This window comes from Hemitrygon akajei, chromosome 8 (assembly GCF_048418815.1).
Source record: "Hemitrygon akajei chromosome 8, sHemAka1.3, whole genome shotgun sequence".
Classification (NCBI taxonomy): Eukaryota; Metazoa; Chordata; class Chondrichthyes; order Myliobatiformes; family Dasyatidae; genus Hemitrygon; species Hemitrygon akajei.
Window position 1 is genome coordinate 149,957,780 of NC_133131.1, and position 22,062 is coordinate 149,979,841.

A 22,062-nucleotide genomic window follows, 5' to 3' on the forward strand; every position below is an offset into this window, starting at 1 on the left:
CTCCAGTACTTCACTGTATTTTGCCGCATTAATTTTCCCTTTATCTTTACAAGCCTTCCAGGGCCTGCTGAGGTGAACGATCCCCACAGCGTGATGCAGCCACCACCGTGCTTCGAGGTAAGGATGGTGTGTTTTTGATGATGTGCAGCATTTGGTCTACGCCAAACATAGCGTTTAGTTTAGGTTTCATTGGACCATAGAACCTTCTTCGAGCTGACTTAATTGTCTCCCACATGCTACCTGGCAAACTCTAGCCGAGATTTCATGTCAGTTTTTTTCAACAGTGCCTTTCCCTTCTCACATGGTCATTCAATCTTTCAGGATGGCTTGCTTCAGGCAGATTTACAGCTGTGCCATATTCTTTCCATTTCTTGATGATTGACTTAACTGTACTCCAAGGGATATTCAGTGACTTGGAAATTTTCTTGTATCCATTCTCCCGACTTGAGGTTTTCTATAAGCTTTTTACTAAGTTGCTTGGAGTGCTCTTTTGTCTTCATCGTGTAATTTTTACCAGGATAGTGACTCACCAGCAATTGGACCTTCCAGATACAGGTGTAATTTTACTACAATCAATTGAAACACCATGACTGCACACAAGTGATCTCCGTTTAACTAATTATGTGACTTCTAAAACCATCTGGCTGCACCAGTGATGATTTGGTGTGTCATATTAAAGGGAGTTGAATACTGTCTATAGGCACTGTGGGGGGGGGGGTGTGAATGTTAGAAGTAAGTTTTCTTAAACAGAGAAAGATAGGTGAGCATAACACCCTGCCAAGAGTGGTGATAGAGGCAGATATATTAGGGGTATTTAAGAGACTCTTAGGTAGGTACATGGATGATAATAAACTGGAGGGCTATGTAGAGAAGAAGGGTTAAATTAATCTTAGAATAGGTTAAAAGGTTGGTACAACATCATGGACCAAAGGACCTGTACTGTGCTGTAATGTTCTATGTCCTTGTTCTGCCAGATAGACTTGCTGCAAAATGTTGCATATGAAACTCAAAATGGGCATCTGGCTCCAGATTTTGGACATGATTTGGAAGGTCTCGCAGCAACAAAATTAAGGGAACAGCAATGAAATATTGCTGCTCAATATTACTGTCAATATTGAAATTTATTCATTGCTTTTGTGAGGTGGAAATTAATGACATGGGCATGGTTCAATTTCCATATTGCCACTCACTGAGGAGAAAATCACTCCAAATAACATTTAATGTCCTGGAGAGTTGAATTTTCTTTCTCTTTGTTATTATCTGGTGGGAAATTTTAGTCCATGAAGCACTTGGTGTGATTTATCTGAAATGATCATTACATCAATGAGCAAACCATTGCTTTACCAGTTTGACTGGACATAACTGGATTCTCTTGACGCATTTGGAAAGTTTGACTTTTCTTCCATTGTAGTGATGGACTAAACAGTGCTCCATTTGACCTGTCACCCCAGACTCCTGACCCATGGTCTACACATAAATTGGTGCAGAAGTGTACGTCTAACCACCCTGGGTCACCCACTCCTGGAATCACTTGGCATACCACTGAGGTACTGTCCCCTGAAAAGCCCCAAAAATCTTTGACAGAAGGTTGGACTGAGTACAAACCCTCAAATATCTGATTTGAAGAGCCAATTAAAAATATTTTTTTTAAATGCAAATGCCTGTATGGAGGTTACATGCTTTCCCTGAGACCACGTGATTTCCTTCTGAGACTACGTCCACACCAAACCAGATAATTTTGAAAATGCCAGTTCTGCATAAAAACGATAGGCATCCACACTAATCATTTTTGAAAGTACTTCTGTCCACATTGAAATGGATATTTCGACTTATCTCCTCCTACTGTGCATGTGCAGGACACATCTACAGAAAACAAGTGACATGTTTGGTGTCGAATCTCGCCGTGAAAGACTTGATGTGCGTTTGTTCAGTTACAGACTAGAAAAACTTAAACGACGGACAGCTGTTGGCTCTCGCGCAGGACAACTTAAAACTAAATAAAACAAATACTGGAGTGTATGGGGGCAACTGACAGGGAGTTCACAGTCAGTACGACCCAGCTGATGACGGACATTGAAAATCTGACGAACTCTGTTGCATTATTAATGCCCCTTGTTTAATGTGTAAAACATGTCTGCATCAGTATTATCTTGTATTTCCATATGTTACATTAGGCTGTTACACATTTATTGTTAGAGAAGTACTTGAATAAATAGGTTAACCACCTTCATACGAGCAAGGACAGAAAACAGGGCAAAGTGAGTACACTTATTTATTCAGTAAGTTATGGGTCAAAGTATTTGGTGAGTACATTTCTAACTCTTCTGGCTTCAGTCTTGTATAGCCATCTGTTCTGAAAGTGTTAGGTTGCATTCAAGAAAACAATGAAATGGCGCACTGCCGTCACCATCTGTTCCGGCAGGTCATGACAGCATTTTAGATTTTTCCAGTTACCCTGTCCACACTGCTCTGCGCAAGCAGCATTTTCAAAATTACACACTCTGGAGAGCATTTCTGAAAATCTCCATTTTCAGGGGACGAAAATGCCATTTTAGTGTGGAAGGAGGGTAAAAATGAAGAGAAAAAGCTTTGGTTATGGATTTATCCAGTCTAGAGTGGACATAGCCTGAATGCTCCAATTTTCTCCCACATCCCAAAGGCATGTAGATTGGCATGTTAATTAGGTACTGTAAATTGCCACTAGTGAGTATGACTACATCCACACTAGACCGGATAAATCCATATCCGAAACTTTTTCTCTTCGTTTTGACCCTCCATTCACACTGAAACGGCATTTTCCTCCCCTGAAAATGGAGCTTTTCTAAAACACTCTCCAGAGTGTTTAAATCTGAAAATGCCGATTGACAGGTGTAGTGTGTACAGGGTAAACTGAGGCTTTTTTAAAAACACTGTTATGATGTGCCGGAACAAATGGTAGCAGCAGCGCAGCATTTCATAGTTTTCTTGAACGCAACCTCCAACATCACAACAACAATGGCAGACGGCTTCAAGAGACTGTCTCTGAGCAGAATGTTACTGCAGCTTAGCAGTATGACAAAAAATTTCAACCCAGCAATGAAACTGAAGCCAGAAGAGTTAGAAATGTGCTCAGCAAATATTTTGACCCATAATTTACTGAATAAATAAGTGTACTCACTTTGACCTGTTTTCTGTCCTTGCTTGTATGAAGGTGGTTTACCTATTTATGCAAGTACTTCTCAGACAATAGATGTGTAACAGCCTATTGTAACATTATATGGAAATACAAGATAACACTGGTGCAGACATGTTTTATACATTTAATGTATAATGCTTTATTAATGTATTGCTTGTGTAAACATTCAATAGATGCAATTGTCACTACTTCCAAAATGTCATTTTTAAGTAGTAGCCTATGTTTGGCATAGATGTGAAAATATTAAGGTCAAGAAAGGAAAATTGTAAGTTTCAGTTTTACTCAGGTAAAAATAAAATCACTTTTGCTCAGTAACTCGTTTTATTGCACATGTTAAATATAGCAAAATAATACAGAAAGACATGGCAAAAGTAAAGGCAAACAAAGGAGGTATTAACAAATTTCACTTTTGCCCAGTGAAATTTGCCTTATTGCATTTAGTTGTAGCTGTCGTCCCTTTCATCGGTGAAGAAGCTGTGGCTGTAGGAAATGTTTCCAACACTGTCCGTGAACTCCGTCGGTTGCCTCCATACACTCCAGTGTTTTTTCTAGTTTTAAGTCCTCCTGCGTGAAAGCCAACAGCTGTCCATTGTTTGGCAAGTTCCATTTTAAAATCTTTTTATTAATTATTGAAGATGAACAAAAAAAGATACATTAAGTCAATATGTCATTATGTAGAATAAGGAATTAAATTAGCAAATAACTGATTAACAAAGCTAAGCAATATATCAACAATAATAAGAAAAAATAAAGTGTTAAGAATTTGCAAGAAAAAGAAGGGAAAAAAAGAACCCCTACTAACTGAAAAAAAAACAAAAAAAAACCATTGGGAGCACAACCCTAGAGCTATACATCATACAAGCTTCTGTAAAAAAAAACATCAACTGCCAACTCAAATCCACTTAAAGAAAAATTGGAAGGAAACCATATTAATTAACTCAAGTCAGATGATAGTAGAGGGCGAATGAGCCCCACCTTTTCTCAAAATCAAATTGAGGATCGAAAGTTCGATTTCTGATTTTCTCCAAACTAAGACATAACATCACCTGAGAAAACCATTGTATCAAAGTAGGAGCAGAAGCATTTTTCCATTTCAACAAAATAGCCCTTCTGGCCAATAATGTAACAAATTAAATTACATGCTGGTCTGATGGACAATACCATGAATATATTGGGGGATTATGCCAAATAAAACTGTCAATTTATTAGGTTGTAAATTAATTTTTAAAACTTTAGAAAATGTAGAGAAAATAGACTTCCAAAAATGTTTCAGTACAGAACACGACCAAAACATATGTGTCAATGTGGCTGTCTCAGTTTTACATCTGATCCCATCACTAACAAAGGCTACGTCCACACTAGATTTCCTTTTAAGTTTTTTCTAGTCTGTAACTGGACAAACGCTCTCCAAGTCTTTCATGGCGAGATTCAAAACCAAACATGTTGCTTGTTTTCTGTAGATGTGTCCCGCACATGCCCAGTAGGAGGAGATTCACCCAAATACCCGTTATAATGTGGACGGAGGTATTTTCAAAAATACCTGGTGTGGACGCCTATTGGTTTTACACAAAACTGGCATTTTCAAAATTATCCGGTCTAGTGTGGACGTAGCCTATGTGAGTGATGGGATCAGATGTAAGGGGTGAGAACGCAGTGAGACTAGAATCAGGTTTAAGTTTGGACTTGTGTAATTAAGTGGTTGAGGGCCAACATGAACTGAGCTGAAGAGACTGCTTCGTGAGGCCTCTCTCTATCACTCTGTGAAAAATTATTATTAAAAGGAAACATTAAAAATGCAAAAAATAACAATTGAGATAAAGTTCAAAAAGTAAAAATATAAATATATATAACTACTGTAAGTTTCTCTTACCAAATTCCAAGCAAGGAGTACAAAGGAATGAAGATTCCACTCCTGTGCTGGGACTAGTAGGTATATGATCATTAACTCATGTTTCGCCATGACGATGGGGAGCTCCATGGCTGTCACAGAATCCAGTGATGGAACACCATAGCAACTATTGGACTTGTGGCATGCTTTGAGTTTGTCTGGTATGGAGATGTCTAGGACAAGTTTAATGCCAGTGGAAAAATTGACATCTGCTTGACCTGATATAATCACCAGCCTTTCAACAGTGGAATATGACACCTGGCCTGAGTGAGTTAAATTACTGCATCACCTTGGCTTGCATTTCTTGTCTTGAGGAAACAAATCGCTGAAAAGTTCATGGTGTTTAAAGTAAGCAATAAGGGAAAAGGAAATGAGGTGAATTTAAATTAGGGACAGATGTGAGAAACAGTTGGTTACAAAAATGAAAAGTAAGATAAAGGACATTTAAGTCGAAGGAAGTATGTTCAGAGGAAATACACGGGTCAAGTTTTTTTTACATGGAGTGGTGAGTGTCTGAAATACTCTGCCGGGGTAGCAGAGAAGGCAAATCCAATAGAGGTGTTTAAGAGGCTCTTAAATAGGCATATGAATATGCAAAAAATCAAAACATATGGGCATTGTGTATGCGAAGGAATCAGTTTAGTTAGGCATTTAATTACTAGTTTAATCAGTTCAGAACAACATTATGGGCCAAAGAGCCTGTTCCTGTGCTGTAATGTTCTGTGGCTTATCTAATACAATTTACAAAATAAGGAATCCACACAAGCAAATGAAAAGAACACTAATGTCAGTTGTGATTGGGAGTCGCATTAGCCCTTGAGGTTGTGATTGAATGACAAGACTGGTTTGTGAAATGAATGAGTATATCCTTTAGTCACAGAGTATTCAAGCGATGTGGTCACAGACAGTAAAGCTGTTTTCATAGAAAGAATGGTCCTGCTAAGTGATAAGAGATAAAGAACCACCTATTTCACCTTACAGAACCCTAGCAGTTTTGTACAACAAAGCTAACTTGAGCATGAGTGACAAGACCTGGCACAAAAATATTGTAAAGACGAATTAAACTGTTTTTTTTAAAATCTCGAGGAACAACTTCCTACCTGCAGGAGGGCCATTTCAGTTTCATTTTTCTGCTCCAAGGTTGAGTGGCATGTCAGGGGCATCAATCACATCATTAACCTAGCCCTTACAACATGAATCACTGGCTCTAAATGACTGTGGTAAGATTGATACACATTAATGGCATAAATGCAGCAACTTCAAGTCATGTAATTTATTGCAACAGGGAGGTTCAGGGTGAGGTTGTGATTTATTCTATTTTGTCAAGACTTACAGAGGAGCAACATCGACCCAGGAGGAACTGGTGCACATTTCAGAGCTCGAGGCATTTCCCCCATTGCATACAAATTGTTCTAGGGTTTGTAAACCAATACTATTGAGAACTCCCTACAATTCTTCCTGCAAACTCTAACCAATACCTGATGGTACATGACTGCAGACCTGAAAAACATTCTGTTTTACCGTCCCTGTTAGTTTCCTTTTTTTTCTCTGATAATACTCCATGCTCATTACCAAGTGGAAGATAATAAAACCAGGAGCCAAAGGAGCAGAATTAGGCTATTCAGCCCATCCAGAATGCTCTGCTTCTCCATCATGGCTGATTTATTATTCCCCTTAACCCCATTTTCCTGCCTTCTCCCCATAACCTTTGACACCCTGACTAATCGAGAATCTGACAACCTCAACTTTAAATATACCCAATGACTTGGCCTCCACAGACGTCCGTGGTGATATATTCTACAGATTCACTACCTTATAGCTACAGAAATTCTTCCTCATATCTGTTCTAAAGGGATGTTCCTCTCTTCTGAGGATGCGCCCTCTAGTCCTAGATTCCCTAACTATTAGAAATGAGCCCTCTACATCCGCTCTGACTAGGCCTTTTATTAAATTATACATACATCAATAAGTCTGCATAAGACTTGATTCTCTCCTCCCAGCACAGATCCTCTGACCCTCAGATTGGCTTAATTCTCAAGCCACTCATTCATTCTGCTGCATCATATTTTGCTGGAGTCTGTTCTCAGGGCTTCAATGCAAATGTGAGCCTGCGGTCTGTGAAGACACCTATTATGCCGGTGCACTGTTCTGTCAGCCCAAGGGATAACATCATGTAGGCAAGTAAGTAAGAATGATGGCATCAGTGCTTCACTCCAGCATGCCACCTGTGACTCCATTATGGTCGATGCATTGCACCATTAACTCTACTTTAGGTAGCTCAAAGTGAAAGGAACATAGTCAGAAATACAGAAAGAAAAATATTAAAGAGGAGCCAGAACAGAGACCTGGCTTCTGCCCCCTCCTCACTCAGGAAGGGTTTTTTCCTTCTTCTGAAAAAGCAATTACTCCTGTTTCTTTCTGAATTCACAGCCCTCTAGCAATGTAATTCAGGGTCATATTTTAAGTGTGAGCTTGAAAGCTTGTTGTTGGTTGACAACAAAAGGAAAATACAGCAAATTCTTGAAATGAGAAATAAAGAGAGAAAGTGCTGGATATACTCAAGATGTAATCTGAGGAGGGAAAAAACAGAGTTAATATCTCTGGTCAATGACCTTCTAGTAGATATCTGTGCTGGTGGAATATTTACCTGAAAGGGTAATCACAGTGGTTCTTACACCGCCCCCCCCCCCTCAAACAATGAAATTCACAATAATATATTTTCCATAGAAACTTAGAAATGAAGAGCAGGAGAAAGCTATTCTGCCAATTGAGCTTGCTCCATCATTCAGTGCAATCATGACTGATCATGCAAATTCAGTGCAGGCCATTCCCAGTTTCAGAATGCCCAACTTATGACACATGTCCAATATGCTTACCTGAATACATACATCTGTTTCTCTCGCTCTCTCTAAGTTCAAAGATTAAAATAAATTTATTATCAAAGTACATAAATGTATGTTAACATATACTACCCTGAGATTAATTTTCTTGCAGGCATTTACATGAAAAAAAGAAATAATATTTTAAGAAAAACTATGTAAATAAAGACAGACAAATGCCAATGTGCAAAAGAAAACAAACTGTGCAAATTGTAGTGTATTTAAGATTTCAGTAATATTAGAGTAATACAGTAAATATATTGTTTGACTAAGCATTCTATGTTTGTTTAAATAATTCATTATCAGTTATAGGCAAAAGTATGTGAATGACACAGGTCAATACAACACCATGTCATATGTAAGCACCTCATTAAAGTAAAGCAAAGTAGAGAAGTATCCCTGGCCTCCTGAGTTTTTCTTTCCATTAGTTTTTGGAGTTACAAAATGTTACAGTGGTTGTGAGGTAATTTTAAAATGAACCTGAGACTAGTACCTATTTGTTAAAGTGCAGCATGTTCTCCAAGGAAGTGGAGAGAGACACTCAAGTTGAAAAAAAACAGAAAATGTACGAAATTTATGGGTTCATAAACAGTGAGTACTAGGAGATAATAATATATATATTTTAAAATAAAGCAGAAATGACTGGCTAGTCAGAAAGATAGATGCATTTGATTACACAACAGATAACTGGATAAAGTATACTCAACGAACAGAGCAGCATTTTGAAACAATGAGAAACAAATGCCAGTTGTGCTGAGTGCAACAGATGGAAAAACATACACTTTGATGTTTAACTGCTCCAAACAGCAGCAATGAGCTAGGCTGAATGTAATACAGTAATATTTAGAAACAAAACTATTGTTGATTGCAGAATGCTTTGGGTTTCATAAACAGAATGAAAGGAAAGGGAAGTTCATTTTCACTCATGTGGCTGAATGGAAGACACTGACTGAACATAGTCAGTTCAGTGATGGGCTTAACAATGCACTGAGAAATGATTTAGTTTGTGGAATCTTACAAGAAGGCATTCAAAAATGGTTCCTAACTGAAGCACCGCTCACAGTTAAAAGAGCAGTTGAAATTGCTGTATCAATGGAAACAGCAGCTGGAGATACTATTGAGTTGCAGTCAGGAATGAAAGGAAATGTGAACAGAATTGCAACACCTATAAAGAAAACTGCCTGAATGAACAAATTGTGTTACCATTGTGGCGGGGGTTCACTATCACCATGTTTCAAGATGAAACTTACAGAAAATGCAACCAAGTAGGACACATACGAAGAGCATGTCGGGTAGACAGAAATAAATGGACTGCATAGTGTTACAGATTCAGCAACAATAAATATATAAATGAGGCAGGGTTTTTTTTATAACAAATAGAACATTTATTAAACACTGGAAAACAAACCCCCAAAAGTAAACAAACCACTAACGCAACCGGAAATCAGCTGCTGTGCGGCAGCTTAAACAGTTCTTACAGGAATAAAGCGAAAACAGTTCTTAAAGCGATGTTGCAAAAACAGTTCTTCAAAGTAGTACTGCGAAAGTTCAAAATGCTTACAGTCCATTAAAGGAGAGACTTTTTTAGACGATTTAAAATCTCTTTCACGTTGTGTTGTTGCGGTTCCCAGTCAAACTATATTTTTCCCAGAGATTTTACGAAGATGAAAATGAAACGGCTTAAAGGCACTGACCTTTCCTTGACGAAACTGTACCCAACCCTTTCTGCGATTATTGCAGGGGTTAACATGGGCACAGCCAACGAATTCCTTCTGAATGAGGATCAAACAAGGTCGAACCTGTTTCACCGTCGAAATCGACTTTCCTCGATTTGTTAGCTCCTGAACTCCGATCTTCACTCTCCACTGATTTTTAACTGGCAGTATTATAAAGAAACTGCCAGCAATGACCTTTTAAACTTTAGGCTTTAAATAAAACTCCACCTTTCAATGGAATTGCATATTAATATTGGACCACACAGTAGCATGGAGTCAAAATGGCAAATCCAGCCACGAACTGCCCCTCCTCACAGGGAGGGGTCCTCCTTTTATACCCTGTAAAAAAAAACTGTCACATGACCTCTACTGGCGGGAAAATGACATCACTCCAGTATAGCTTCTACACTACTGTCACATGACAAGTACAAGATACCCACGGGTATGTGACAATAGGGAAGAGGAAAAGATAAAAAGTCAATATGCAGTTTCAAAAAGAGCACTAATCTGCATGCTATAATTGAAAATTCTGATAATGATGAGAGTGACTCTGGACTGAATAACCTTATGATTTACAATATGAAAACTGACAAGAGACAAGCAAAATGGCTTACACCAGAAGTGAATGGCAAATTAATTAGAATAGAATTGGACACTGGCTCGGCTGTTTCAATCATTCCACAAAAGATACTTAACTGAAGCCAACAGATATCCAACTAAAAACTTATACTGGAGAAAAGATATTTCCTGTTGCGATTACATTTGTAACGGTGTAATACACCAACCAACAAGCTACATTGGACCTGTATGTGGGGAAAAATGGGGGGGGGGGGAGCCATCATTATGGGGCCATGATAGGCTGAGACAACCACAATGTGATTGTAGATTCATCCACAATTTGCATACCACATTCCTTGCAAAGGAGTCAACTGAAAGCAAATTAAGAAAGGTATTGGATGATGCAACAGCAGTGTTCAAAGATAGCATTGGAAAATTCAAGCCTATCATGGGAAAATAGTGTTAAATGAAAATGCCACACCCAAGTTTTACAAAGCCAGTCCAATTCCTTATACCATCTGTGATATAGTTGCCAGTGAGCTAGATCACATGAAGGCTGATGGAACTCTTTCCAAGTTTGAGTGGAGCCCATGGGCAATGTCAGTGGTCCTAGTAACCAAGCATAATGGAGATTTTAAGGTCACCATCAACTCAGTACTGAAAGTAGATCGATATCCTCTGCCCAGTGTAGAGGATATCTTTGCAAATCTTTCTGGGGGGAAGACACTTCAGCAAAATGGACATAGCTGAGGCCTACCTACAGATGGAGATGAAAATGGAGATCCAAAGTATTTCTCACCATAAACACTCACAAAGAGCTTTATTGTTATAGTAGACTTAGTTTTGGAGCAGCATCCACACCTGCGCTCTGGTGGAAAGCTGTGGACCAGCTCCTGTAAAGTTGCCCAGGCACTCATTGTTACCTGGATGACATCATTGTTACCAGTGAGGATGAAAAGGAACATCTCTAAAATCTCAAGATAGCGTTTAAAGATTAGATGATTATTGGCTCGGAGCGTAGCAAGTATGAATTATTTAAATTAAGCATCACTTACTGTGGTTACACCATTGCTGCACAAGTGTGCTAAGAAAATTCAAGCAGTGGTGAATGCCTCAAGGCCAAAGAATGTGTTATGGTTGAGGGTTATTTATGATTTGTTCATTACTATAACAGGTTCCTGTCAAACCCGGCTACTGTGCTCCACCCCTTGAAATCATTACTACAGATCGGGAAGGAATGGCAGTGGACAAAGCAGCATGAAGTGGCTTTTGAAATGGCAAAGGAAGTGGTGATATCAGACATTGTACTCACACATTATGATCTACATGGTCAGTTGAAGCTTGCCTGTGGTAACTCACCTTATGGTATAGATGTAGTCATGTCACGTGTGATGGAAGTGGGATGGATGTGATTCAAAAGGAAACTAGAAAAGACCTCATACTGTCTCAGGTCTTACATGGCAGCCCAAAATGCCTGGAATGTCCAGCAGAAATTCCAGTTCTCTCCATTTACCCATGCTGGGATGAACTTACCCTTGACAGGTATTGTCTTACATGAGGTTTGAGAGTTGTGCCATCTTAGCTGAGAGATAAACTGCAGGAGGATCTACATGCTGGTCATCTATGTGTGGTCAAAATGAAAACGCTGGCTTGAAGCTTTGTCTGGTGGCCTGGGAAAGGTCCGAAGATTAAGCAATGCCTCTCCATCCCTGGGAATGGCCTGCTTTGCCCTGACAGAGAATTCATGTGGATTTTGCTGGACCATTGATGGGCACAAATTTCTTGCTAGTAGTGGATGCAGCTGCAAAGTGGCCAGAAGTATTCCCAATAGACTCCACTACAACCATGCACACTGCTGATGTGCTGAGAGTCATCTCCTTAAGGACTGGTTTTTCAAGAACACTGAGTCCGTTTCAATAGACCAGAGTTTATTGCAAAACAGCTTCAATGATTCCTGAAAATGAATAGAATAATACATATTTCTATCAGCACCATACCACCCAGCTATTAATGTCTTGGCAGAAAAGTTTGTCCGGAGTCTAAACAACGTACTGTGAGCAATGTCTGCAGAACGCACTACACTGGCACTAAATCATAAGCTCACAAATTCCCTCCTTGCATATCACAATGCAGCACATGCCAACCAACAGTCACCAGCTATGCTGCTCCTTGGTCGTACCTGGCGATCACCCTCCTCAAACTCAATCTCAGAAGGAGTGTGCAGGATAAACAGTTAAGACAAATTGAGGGTTACTCAAACAAGAAAGTTTGATGTTTCACTCCTGGACATGGAGTTCTGGCGAGGGACTACAGAGGTGGTCAAAAATGGGTACCTGGAAAGATTAAGGACAGAACTGGGCCACTCTCCTACACAGTAGAGATCGAGTCTGATGTCATCTGGAGATAACAGAATGACCAGTTGTGGAGAGTAGAATGAATTGTTAGAAAAGAAAGGTGGCCAGAGCTGTCAGAACCACTTCCTCCAGTCCCAGAATCAACTCCTACAACCAGCATGGTGGAGCGCCCAGAACATGAAGTGGTTTTATATCCTCAAATCTCACCTACCACCTCACCCCACTCCCCAGTCAGGAAAGCCAATATCCCATAACAAGAAGAAATCCTCCACAGTGATTAAATTTTTAGGCCTGATTGGGACAATTTATAATTTACTATGTGAAATATCTACATAGTAATTGCATGTGATTACAAAGAGCAGTATGTTACATATGTGAGTTGAGATGCATTCCAAATTGATTTGGAGTTTATGGTTAAGCAGGGAGGAGTAAAATAAAACTAATAATACTGAGAACATGAGATGTAAAAATCCTTGAAAGTGAGTCTGTAGATCGTAGAATCAGTTCAGAGTAGAGGTAAATGAAATTATTCATGCTGGTTCAGGAGCCTGATGTATCTCATTCTCTTCTATCTTCCCCCTGCCCCACCATCTACCTCCTTACTCACCACCTCCACCGCCCCCCCCCCACCGCCATCTCTTGAAATCTTAATCATCCAACAGAGAGCACAAACAGCACCTAACTCCTCAGCCAAAAGCTGGCTCTCCAACCATGCAGCATCCCTTTAATAGAGCACTGGAGAGGCAGTCCAGATTTTTGTCTAAAGTCATAGAGTCAAAGTCATTCAGCATGGACACTGGCCCTTCAGCCCAATGTACCCATGCTGACTAAGGTGCTTACCTGTGCTAGTCCTGTTTACTGGTAGTTGGCACATATGGCACGGATCCCGGCCAATGGATCTCAGCAACTAAAGCCTAGACACAACACACACAAAATGCTGGTGGAACACAACAGGCCAGGCAGCATCTATAGGAAGAAGCACTGTCGACGTTTCAGGCCGAGACCCTTTGTCAGGACTAACTAAACTAAAGCCTAGAACTTACTATTACTATTGTTAACAGAGGGATGAATCCTTCATAAATTCTTCTACCAGCTCTCTGTCCATTGTATAAATGATAGCTTTGATCCATTTAGGTTCAGAAGATAAACATTTTTGTAAAAGCATGCTCAAAGAAATAGCATATCAGTACTTCAGGAACTCGTATTTGGATCTGGCATCGATTCCTATTCTTATATTGGTATTTAATGGCTGGCAAACATACAATGTACTCTAAATTCTAAATAGTGTGTGTTTCTTAAAATATAGTTATTTATTTCTTATTTTTGCACACTCATGAATCTGTTGCCTCACTCTGTATAGACTGATATGACATTCAGAATTTCCTTGCTCTTTTCCTGATTCTACTCCTGCGGTGTGTATGTACAAAGCTATGCAGTGAGTTAAACACCTTCTCCAACATCACCCAAAACAGAGGCTTCCTTCAGGATTTTTAATGAGATCTTGAGAATATACTAACAATTGATTATTCTTGCAATGAGTGATAACTGAGGGAAAACACACATGCAACACCCAATAACTACGCTGTATAGACAATAGACAGTAGGTGAAGGAGTAGGCCATTTGGCCCTTCTAGCCAGCACCGCCATTCACTGTGATCATGGCTGATCATACACAATCAGTACCCCCTTCCTGCCCTCTCCCCATATCCCTTGACCCCGCTATCTATAAGAGCTCTATCTAACTCTCTCTTGAATGCATCCACAGACTTGGCCTTCACTGCCTTCAGGGGCAGAGCATTCCACATATCCACCACTCTCTGGGTGAAAGAGTTTTTCTGCATCTCTGTTCTAAATGGCCTACCCCTTATCCTTAAACTGTGGCCTCTAGTTCTGGACTCACCTATCAGCGGGAACATGCTTCCTGCATCCAGCGTGTCCAATCCCTTAATAATCTTATATGTTTCAATCAGATCCCCTCTCATCCTTCTAAATTCCAGTGTATACAAGCCCAGTCGCTCCAATCTTTCAACATATGACAGTCCCGCCATTCCAGGAATTAACCTTGTGAACCTACGCTGCACTCCCTCAATAGCAAGAATGTCCTTCCTCAAATTTGGAGACCAAAACTGCACACAATACTCCAGGTGGGGTCTCACCAGGGCCCTGTACAGCTGCAGAAGGACCTCTTTACTCCTATACTCAATTCCTCTTGTTATAAAAGCCAGCATGCCATTAGCTTTCTTCACTGCCTGCTGTACCTGCATGCTTGCTTTCATTGACCTGATGTACAAGAACACCTAGATCTCGTTGTACTTCCCTTTTTCCTAACTTGACTCCATTTAGATAGTAATCTGCCTTCCTGTTCTTGCCACCAAAGTGGATAACCTCACATTTATCCACATTAAACTGCATCTGCCATACATTTGCCCACTCACCCAACCTGTCCAAGTCACCCTGCATTCTCATAACATCCTCCTGACATTTCACACTGCTACCCAGCTTTGTGTCATCAGCAAATTTGCTAATAAACAAGAATAAACTCATGGCACAATGACGCCTTAATAGCGATAAGCGATAAACATAATACTTCCTTCAAAATGTATCTACTAAATGTTTAACAATATTAACAAAATTAAAGCTCATGGATATTGCCGTTTCAAGGACAAATAAAGAGAGGATGGGCATGGATATTTTTTCACCACATGCTTCAAACTGAAATCCAAATTAACCCATGCAGGAAATGATATAAAATTAACAGCTTATGTACACGAAGTGATGTTCATACAAAATGAACTACACACAAAATGAACTGCACCTCCAGAGGCCAAGACATCGATCATACAGTTACTGACTCTCTTATCCGTTGATAGCAGCAAGAAATGGTATTATAACGTGAATGCAAAATATAATTTGAGCTTTTCTTTTATTTAAGCCTTACACATTTACAAAAATCAACATTCTCTAAAGACTCAATTCAAACATGAAGATGAAAAAATTCTATTTTTAAGGGGTCTTCATGACCAAGTGCAGTTTTAGTTGTTAACAGCAGTATGTATCAAAAACATAACTGCATAACATCCCTAACCCAAAAGGATATGGCTCTGCAGCCAACTATAATCCATTTCTGCTATGCTAATTTTGTTCCACAACACTATGCTAAGTCTCATTGGTTAAAGCTGAGGCAAATAAATCATTGTGAAAAGGCATACTGTTTCAAAGTATCCATATGACTGTTGTTCTTCCCTTGAATCAACATGCATCATTTGTCAAAAGGATGAGGGGATATCTTCCATTTTCAGCATAATAATCTCCATCTCTCTACAGACACAGTACTGAAAATGACTGAGTGTGTTTGCGGGACATCTGTTTTGTTTCATTCCATTCCCATCCACATGAAAAAAAAACAAATTATCCTGCTTTTCTCAAGGACTTCCAGCCTGCATCTTCGCAGTAATGAGAAAGAAAAATAAAATCACCTGAATGTGAATAGCTAACGCCCCTCATGCTTAGTGCTATTAAAAGTATATGCTTTGTCTTTGGAACAGCCAGTACATTGCAAGTCAATAGCTAGCAACTAATTATGCTACAAAGTGAAAATAATTTGGCTTCCTTAAATAACATTATCTACTGTTTAAACTTCAAACTCCTGGGGAGAAGATACCTTTGTTTTAGCAAGGTTTTAATTTTGAAGCTTTTTTTTAATAAACCATTTTGTCCATAATTGTTCCACAGTTTGTTGCATGGTTTCTATTTTGTGTGCCAGATCCGGCAATATTCTTGCTAAATGTTACTGAAATAATATAGACAAGGAAATTCATTTCCCTCACAAATTAGCAGGATTAAAACAAACCAATATCACAAAATTTGATGCTCAAAATCAATAACAGCTGCCTGCGACATTCTGATAAACAATCACTAATGTGTTAATAAATATGCAATTTGGAATGAAATTTTTAAATCAGCCAAATCGAAAGAAAAGGGTCAAGAGATTATTGGACAGCAGTGTTGATTGTATTATCCTTCAATGAATGAATTGGGAATTTTATACGGTTTAAAGCCAAAATTTCAAGCATCTATACTAATCTCTTCATTTGGCGATAAGAGGTAATGTCTTGAAAGCATGGCATTGCAAGATGTTAAAACTTTATATTTAACTCTTGGCTACTCCCACAACTTTAATGTTAAAGGACTCATCCGTTGTAAGTTGTCAATCATTTTCAAAGTGTTCACTTGAATTCAGTGCCGGGGTTAGGACTCAATGTATTTAAGTAAACTACTTAAGAACTTTGTAAAAGCTATTATTAATGCTTTTTGAGAGGGTGATTTTAGATGCATATCATATTTTTACTGAGTTAAGTATTGTATGTAATTACAATAAGTGTATGGGACATTGGAAAAAATGTTGAATTTCCCCATGGGGATGAATAAAGTATCTATCTATCTATCTATCTATCTATCTATCTATCTATCTATCTATCTATCTATCTATCTATCTACCTAACCATTAGATCAGAGGTTCCCAATATGGGGTCCACAGACCCATTGGTATATTGTGGGGGTCCATGGCATAAAAAAGGTTGGGAAGCGCTGTGCTAGATCTTGGTCATGGCAGAAAACCAACTGTCTGCAATCTAATGGACAATAGCTCAGCATCTGCTGTAATCGATTCCCCGGGTAATCAGATTGACCACTGTAGTAGTGACAAGCACATGTCATTCAGGTGCTCTTTCTGTCCCATCACTGGTACCATCTACCTCCACTATGGACAAAGTTCTTCAAAGAGTTCATTTCTGGTCACATCATCATCAAAAGAATGTGAAAGCTTTAGTGGAAGTGCAGAGGAAATTTACCAGGATGCTGTCTGGTTCGAAAACATGTCTTATGAGGAAAAGTTAAGTGAACTGGGGTTTTTTTTTGTCTTTGAGACAAAGAAGGGTGATGGTTGACTTGATAGGGGTGTATAAGATTATAAGAGGCATAGTTAGAGTGTTTTTGTTCCCCCGGATAGAAATGGCTAATACAAGAGGACATAATTTTAAGGTGATCGGAGGAAAGTATGGGGTGAGAGGTGTCAGAGGTAGGTTTTTTATACTGAGTGATATTTGGAAGGGAAAGGTTAGATTGATCTTGGAGTAGGTTAAAAGGTTGGCACAATATTGTACGCTGAAGGGTGTGAGCTGTGCTGTACTGTTCTAGGTTCTATACCCTACTTCCTCTACAGCCTCAAGAGCATAACAAAGACTGCAATGTAGCATCTTTGGTATTATTGTCAGAATAGGTTCCATGATGACCTGCACGACTTGATGCACATCCCTTAAGTGCTGTTCTCCTCAGAGAATTTGGAACCCCTTCTAAACTATAAGGAGACTTTGGTCAGGCTAAGACTTTATTCCTTGATCATAGGAGAATGAGGTGTGAATTTAATGTTAAAATGATGAGGAGCATCAATAGAGTGAATTCACATATTCTTTTTTTTCCCCATGGAGATTGAATCAGAAGCTGAGGGCATAGATTAAAGATGAGGAGATTTAAAAGGGACCTTGGGGGCAACTTCATGCAAAGCCTGGAAAGTATATGGAATGAACTGCCAGAGTAGTGGATCAGATAGGTATAATAACAATATTTAAAAGACACTGGAGAGGTACCTGGGTGGAAAGGTGTAGAAGAATATGGGCCGAATGCAGGCAAATGGGACCAATTTAGATAAGCATCTTTGTTGTCATAGATTAGATGGGCCAAAGAGTCCAAGTTTCCACGGTGTATAACTATGACTTTAAGTTTGTGACCACTGTACTGTGTTGTTAGTGCTGTAATACACTGTATCCATGTTATTAAAAAGACTGATAAACAAAGTCATAGAGAAAATAGGCTTGTCGTAGAGTCATAGAACACTACAGCACAGAAACATGCCTATTAGTCTATCTAGTCTGTGCCAAACTATGAATCTGTCTAGTCCCTTTGACCTGCAGATTAATGTGATCATCATTGTGTTCATCATTTGTTACCTACCCCATGTTGCTGTTGAAATTTTCTCCGCAGTTATCCACACTTCCCTTCCCTCTTTATGAACCTAGTTGCAGCATCACGCCTTCCAATTTTTTTGCTTAAGCTTTACGTCAGCTGCTCCTAAGTAATGTCCCTCTTGCCATTACATTACTATTCATCTATGAAATTGATTGGCACATTCCTCAAACCGGAGGCACCATATAAGTATAAGTAGTTGTCAATTCTATTCTGAACAATTAAAGCAATACTTATTATTAGACCTTGATGGGTCTGCTAACGGTAAAGATATTTCTGATGAAGAATTCTGCACTGCATTAATCATTCAGGAATACATTTAGAAAATGATGGAACTGCTCAGCAAGGTGGTTAGGGTCTCATATTCTTATTTTATTTCAGATTTCCAGCATCTGCAAGTTTTTTTTTTTTTGCTTTTCAGATTATTGTGCATTGTTACAATCAAAGGTATTGATATTGGCTTCTGGACATCCTCCCTCACCCCATCTTCCTGCTGCCCTATTAGGGTTTAATTTCCTCTTGTTATCATCTACTACCCCATGAGCTTCTGCAGCCAGGACTCCATTCCCTGCAGCTTCCACTATCTTCATCAACACGTCTTTAGCTGCCCCAACTCTCTACTTCCTGCAGGGATCACTCCCTCTGTGATTCCCTTGTCCAATTCGTCTCTCCCCACTAATCTCCATCCACTGGCACATCCTTGCTACACCTGCCCATTCACCCCTCCCTCACCTCCATTCAAGGCCCCAAATTGTCCTCCCAAACACTTCACCTGAAAATCTGTTGGAGACATCTACTGTATTCAGTGTTCCCAGTGCGGTCTCATCCACACTGGCGAGAGCCAATGTAGATCTGGGGATGCTTTGTCAATCACCTTCACTCCATTCACTGACAGCAGGTCTCCCTAGTGGTCAAGTATTTTAATTCTGCTATGTACACGCAACCCTGTAAAAGCATCAGCAGCAATACAACACACCTGGAGTTTGGTTTTGCTGTTAACAAAACACTACTTTATCAGTAACTACGTGATATAGTAACTTAAACCAGGTAAATCAAGAGTTAATGGTGTTATTCATATATAGGTGTAACAATAAATCCCCAAACTTCTTCAAGCTTAGGTGGTAAGTGACACGGTCTTACGATGGTATGTAAGAAAATTCAGTTCAGATGCACAGGTTAATTAATGTGAGATATTTGTAATCCAAAGGCAAGTGTTGTGAGAAGGCGATTGCGGCGATACTTCACAGATTCAACGATAGCAATACAAAATAACAATAGCAGTAGGTTTTATCTCCGAAGCTGTTCCACTTCACACACGAAGTATCACCGACAGTGATCTTCAACGAATATCCTTTCAACACAAGTGGTACCACACCTGAATTCAGCTACAGGACATCTCAAAGTGGTAGCCATAGGATACTCAAACAGAATCCACGTATGGATTGTCACCAACAGTAGCTCATCACAAAGGGGACCATCTTCAAGGGAACCATCACCCAGGCAAGGGTCGACACACTGGTACATTCCACAAGGTTAGCCCAAAAACACATAATGTGATAGCCACTTATCCAGTTCCACGACATATGAAATAACTCCAACAGTGATTTGCCTTTCTTCAATGAAGTACCACACCCAGACAAAGGGTAAACACACGTGTGTTCACAAAGCTTTTCTCCTCACCAGAGAACCCACTCTTGTGGATTAGCTATGTGACAATCACACTTCCATATTCCAACGGAAACAAACTCACCCTCATGGGCTACTGAGAGAGATAATCCAAACAGTGATCTCTTTGTCACTAATTTTCTTCTGCTTCAAACCTTCCTGTCCCCTCTTCTCTTCTCTCTCTGCAGACTTCTTCTAGTTGCAGCAAACTTGTGAGAGTCATTTATCAATACTCTGGATCTCACCCCTTATGGGCAACTGAAAGTTTAAACCAGCGACCGACTCACTGGTGTCTTCCATTGACCAAATCTAACTTGACTCTAACTGTGTCTTTTTGGGTGTCTGTGACTGTCCTTGTAAAAAGTAAATAAGCTGCACAGAAACCATAAAGTTGATTATCCATCAAATAACTCCACCTCTCTCTCTCTCTGGGCAGCTCAAACAGTGTCCAAAAGTCAGTCTTATTCTTTTTAAAGTGACAGTCCACAGAAAATATGAACCCTAGGGGTACATAACCCCTGGCACCCTCCCCAACAGCTCTAGCAAACCGGCCCGCCAGGATCTAGCACCGAGACTGGACCCTCAGCTCAGAAAGGAAGGAGGGAAAAGAGGAGAGCAGTAGTGACAGGGGTTTCGATAGTTAGTGGGATAGATAAGAAGTTCTGTGGAAGAGATCGAGAATCCCGGATGGTCTGTTGCCTCCCTGGTGCCAGGCTCCACGATATCTTGGATCGAGTTCTCGGTATTCTCAGGAGAGAGGGTGAGCAGCCAAATGTTGTGGTCCACATGGGGACCAATGACATAGATAGGATAAATAAATTAAACCCAAATTTATCTGATCAGTGTTTCCGATGTAACCAAGAAATTGGTACTTTTTTACATTCTACTTGGTCTTGTTCTAAAATTCAACCTTTTTGGACAAATTTAAGAGTTTTATTGGAACAAATTATTGGAATACAACTTCCACATAATCCAATATTACTTTTACTAGGTGATATTGAAGGGATAAAAACCGATATCCAAATTGAATAAATATCAGAAAGAATTTATAAAAATTGCATTGGCAGTAGCCAAAAAGGCTATTGCAGTTACTTGGAAATTGGATACATATTTAAGTATAGATCGTTGGAAGAAAGAAATTTATGGCTGTATTCCACTTGAAAAAATTACTTATAATTTAAGAGATAAATATGAAACATTTTTGAAAATTTGGCGCCCTTATTTACAAAAGATAGGATTAAATATATAGGTGCTCCGAAGATGAAATAATTGGTTACTTGGGGAAAGAAATAAATATATATACTAAAGTTATTACGAACTCCATGGAGCATGTGGGGATCTTCCAATATCCAGGCATTCTTTCTTTCTTTCTTTCTTTCTTTCTTCTTTTTTTTCTATAGGGATGTTAGGGGGGAGGGGTTAAGGGGAGGGGGGATGGGTAACATACATTTTCTTTTTCATACACTTTTATTCTGTAATTACTTGAAAACACAATAAAAAAAGTTTAATAAAAAAAAATTTTAAAAATGACATAGATAGGAGTAGGGATGAGGTCCTGAAGAAGGGATATAGGGAGTTGGGAAAGAAGTTAAAAAGCAGGACCTCAAGGGTGGTAATCTCGGGTTTCCACCCTGCGGCACGAGACAGAGAAGGTAGGAACAGGAAGTTATGGCAGATGAATGCGTGGCTGAAGAGTTGGTGCAGGGGGCAGGGGTTCAGATTTCTGGATCATTGGGATCTCTTCTGGGGAAGGTCTGACCTGTACAAAAAGGACGGGCTGCACCTGAACTGGAAAGGGACCAATATC